This window comes from Pteropus alecto, unplaced genomic scaffold (assembly GCF_000325575.1).
Source record: "Pteropus alecto unplaced genomic scaffold, ASM32557v1 scaffold81, whole genome shotgun sequence".
In the NCBI taxonomy this organism is placed as follows: Eukaryota; Metazoa; Chordata; class Mammalia; order Chiroptera; family Pteropodidae; genus Pteropus; species Pteropus alecto.
The window spans coordinates 7745391-7749936 of NW_006433378.1; the positions used below are offsets into that span (position 1 = coordinate 7745391).

General features: G+C 40.5%; 1 protein-coding gene across 1 annotated transcript in view; it reads right to left on the reverse strand.

Moving 5' to 3' along the window:
* The window catches only part of MME (membrane metalloendopeptidase), an 85946-nt gene extending 85804 nt beyond the window's left edge, over positions 1 to 142 (reverse strand). Inside the window, exon 1 of the mRNA XM_006908211.2 lies at positions 33 to 142. The gene's annotated coding sequence lies outside the window, so the exon portion shown is untranslated. The remainder of the gene's footprint in view (positions 1 to 32) is intronic.
* Between the last annotated feature and the right edge of the window lie 4404 nt (positions 143 to 4546).

Consider the following 4546-nt stretch of genomic DNA (forward strand, 5'->3'; position numbering starts at 1 on the left):
CATCCCTCCGACCCGCACCCGGAGAGACTCACCGTGGCCTCTCAGCAGATCCCGCGCCGGGAGTTGGGCGGCTGCTCCCGCCTGCTCTCGGTCAAGCTTCGCCACTTGCTCATCTCCGCGCCCCGCGCGTTTCGGAGCTCTCCCCTCACCCCGCCTCCCGCCTCGCCGCTGCAGGACCAGCGAGAGGAGCAGTTCTCTGGGTGACCTGAAGGTTTCCGCTAGGTCTCCCCGATCCTGTCACATCATGCGTGGGGGACGTGTGTGTGTGTGTGTGAGAACACCCCCCCCCCCGCCACGTGCCCCACCTCACCCTTCCCAAAAGGGCTTTGCCAAACATTCTTGGAATTGCTTAGCTTCGGGGATTTCAAGAAAACAATACATTGCCTCTTGGAGATTCTGGAGTGCAGATGATGGTTCTATTTCTTTTCATATTGGACTTTCTTTTTCTCACATTCTTCTTTCGCTCTCTTTCTTGCTCCTTTTCCTCCCTCTATCCAAGCTTCCTTCCTTTCTCATTTTTCCTTTATTTTCCCTCTTCCTTTTTTTTCTTTCTCTTCTTTGCCTCTCCCCTTCCCCACCCCACCCCCCATCTCCTTCCCTCTCCCCTCTTTCCTTCTCGTCTCTTTTTTCTTCTCCTCCTTTCTTTTCCTTGGTCAGACCAGTATGATGTCAAGAGCTACATTCTGTACTGAAACTCCACTCCCACCTTCTGACTCTAGGGAATCTTGTAATGAGTGTACCTGAGGGCTTGGGGATGGGGAATGAGAGTCAGAGGAAAATAAGCTGAAGTGTATCTGCTCTATCTACTAAAATTAGCTGCAGTGTGTCTGAACCCTTGACACTTTAATGCAGCCTAGCACACCGTTTCCAGTAATTCCTTCTCAAGTAATTACTTGTGATTCCTTCTCTAGGGGGGGGGAAAAACTTTTAGCACAAGGGCTATTCCTTTATAAAAGCTGTCTTAAACAGCTATGCGGCAAGGAGCTCAGAACTGAAACTCCTCTGATTTTTTTTGCTTCCCTAAATTTTAGTACAATTATTCAATGTCTAGTATATAAGTAGGTTTAATGCGATCCTTTTCCTCCTTTGAATCACATATAATTGCAAATATATCTATATGCGCGCGCGCACACACACACACACACACACACACACACACACACACACACAGGTGGGTTATCCTGAACCTGCAATTATCTATTTTTAACAACAAAATGACTCACTGCTTCTGAGAAGAGACCCTTTGCACTGATAAATTTTATACTCTTTCCATGGTAGAGAAAGCTGAAAAGGAGTAAAATTGATACTTGCTAATGAAATAGTAAATGGAACGCAATGGAGAGACATTAAAAGAAGTTAAAGCAAGTATTAAATTAGATTAATATAGAGAAGTCTAATATATAGACTTTAAAAGTATTCTCTCTACATCTCTATGCTTTACTCTTTCTTGGTGCGTGTTGCAGACACTGCTTAATCATCATAGCAATCCTAAAATATGGGTGTAATTACCACACAAAAGAGCATAAGGAGCTTGGCTAAGTTAAAAACACTGGTAAGTGTCTCAACTGGAATTCGAACCCAGTTCATTTTGATTCAAATACTGAGTTACTATTATCCTCATTTTATAGAAAGGATTTAAGCATAGAAAGGTGATTTACTAAAATACATTCTGTGAGAAATCTAGACTTCTAACATTCCAGTACTTAATTTTTATTACCCTTCAACTAAATTACCAAAATGTTATTTTAAACTTACTTAATCGACAATGAATTATAATAAACTAGAAAAGTCTTCTTTCTTTCTTTTTTCTTCCCCCATGTAGCCAGTCCTCAGTTTCTTCATAAGGAGGCCTGTGCATTAAAAATTTAATACATTTCTTCTGATTAACATAATAATGAATGTTGGTGGTGGGGGTGAATGCCTAGGCCAGAATAATTACTAAATTTGCATATCAACAGGAAATGCAATAAACTCAAATGCCTGGTGTTAACATTTCAATTTAAACTTTTCAAGCTAGGTTCTGTTTTCCAATTTGCACAAAAATTTTAACCAGAAAAAGTTCCTTTGAAAGGTAACAATATATTCTTGCAGTTCAGGAATACCTTATTATCAGGAGAAAATAAGATGGTTTGATTTATTTGTAGTGCCTCTATACTTAGAGCTGAAAGTTGAAAACAAAGATAATTTATTTAAATTTTCTTAAATTAAAGATTCGTTAATGAAAACTTTTAGGCTATTTAGTTATGAGTTCTGTAGACCCCAAAGAAGAAAAATTCATTTGGCATGAACCCTGAGAAGGAATTTATCTGCTGAGATGGATTCTCCATGGTCAATGGAGGGCTGAAATTTTATGGATAATAAGAGCCTACTGGCCATTTACTGACCGGCTCCTCACTTACTCGATATACTGGGAAACACCTCAGACTGAACTCTTGGCTTCTAGCACTGTGCCCCACTTGCATATGGTAAGAAAGCCACTGCAGGGAAACCCTGGTTTTGTCTTTTGACCAATGGACTGAGGCTTGCCCTGTCCAGTCAGAACTATGCAAATTATATCTTCATTTGCATCAATATCGACCAATCGGAACTGCACAATTTAGACCTATCAGAACTGTAAAATTTGAAAGCCTCATTTACATGAAACAGACAAAAATGGGAATTGGGGACAGGAAAATTCTCTATAAAAAGTGACTTCCCTTTTGCCTCAGCGGAGCACAATTAAGGTTGCAACCTGAATCTGTGTCTCCTAGGCTGCAACTCTTTTCACGCAAATAAATGCTTTTATTCCTTATTACAGTCTAAAATTAATTTTGGCTTACAGCTTTATCTTGTTGCAAGAGAAAAAAACTCTGCGGGGAGATGATTCAAAGAATTACTTTTAGTGAGGGTATTTTACAGGGGAAAAATGGATATACAGTATACAGAAGAACTAAAAAGTGCATAAAGTTAATTTTAGACTCTGACTTCCAGCTGAAGTCTTAATCTCATTGAAGTTGACCAGAAATTTAAAGGTTTCATCAAGAATGCTAAATCTCTTTCTAGAAGAAGGTTATGCAAGTTTGAGAAGGTTTTTTTTTTGTTTTGTTTTGTTTTTTAACAGATTAAATAAAGAGCCCCTGGTAAGGAAACTGAGAAAACTGAGAAAACTGTGATTGTCCAAGTCATACAGGTTTTTCTGAGTTGCAGGGATGGAGAATAAAATAGTCCTCTTGGCTGTCACGCATTAATTATTAAGAGTGGAATGCATTGGTTATGGCAAGATGAAGAGAAGATACTTAAACGCTGTCTTTGTATGCAACACGTACAAATGCCTGATAAAGTATTTTTCAAAGGCTCTTTAAACGCACCAATGACCCAGCAAGAAAGTGAAGGAAAACCTTAGAAATCCTAAACATGAGAAGCCAAGAATCCAGAAAGATACACGAGTGCTGAAGATGGCACTGCCCTTGGGCATCTACCCATCTCAGGAGGCCTCACCAAACCTAGGTGACCTAGAACTTCAATTTTCACAGGACTTGTAAATGCCAGGGACTTTTTACAAAGCTTAGTACAAAGCAAGGTGAAAAGTCAGATCAGAGATTCCTACATAAATTTGAGACCACCGAAAAGAAACATCTGCAGTGAAAAGGTGAACTAAAAAAAAGAAAGAACGAAACTCAAACCCCATTCCCACTCCCTCCGTACTGTTACCAGAACTCTGAAATGTTAGGTAACTAGTCAGACATGAGCGACGGGGGAACAAAGGAATAGTGGTCCAGCCTAGAGACTGCCCAAAGAACACCCTTTTGGCAGTTAGAGAACCCCTCCTGCATCCCTACAGACAAAGGAAAGGTGGGTCATAGTCTTAGCTCGCCTAATCTGGCCACAGATGCCTACACAAAAGATCATTATAATACTATGTTTATGCCTGAAGTTCATGAATCTAATTATAGCAAACTAAATTCTGGGTAAGCACATGTGCACTAGGCAAAGTTATATAGCAGCCAGGTTTCAATCAAAATGACCTCACTTGCTAATCAGCTAGGAATGCCTTTGTAACTACCCCATCGCTGCATCGCTGCCCCTAAATATAACACAGCCCTCTCCCTCCCCGGAGGTTACAGCTTTCCATCTGCCTTGGCTGTAACCCGTACCTTGCTTAGGGATACATAACCTCATTTCCACGTAGCTAGTTGGTTTAGGCTTGACCTGTCTTCTACCTCATACTGTGCTTTTAAGAAACGAATATTTCTCATATTCGCTGAGTCGAAATTTATTTCTTTGGCAGTGAAAAGGACTTAGAGTTGTGTTATCGGAACTCTGATCGCTCCAACGGTAACAGTTTTTTCTGGTGCCGTGAACTTGGGACAGTACCCCACACCTCATCACCGCCCCCCCACACACACACCTCTACCAACATAAAGATATTTGCTTTTTTCTGACTTGACTCAGACAGGTTAAAGGTATACCAAAAAGCTTCTGGTGAAAATTCATGATCAAGCCAGACTTCTGATGTTTTTTTTTTTTTCTAGGATGCAGGATTTATGCTAATTGTATAGCCTGAAAA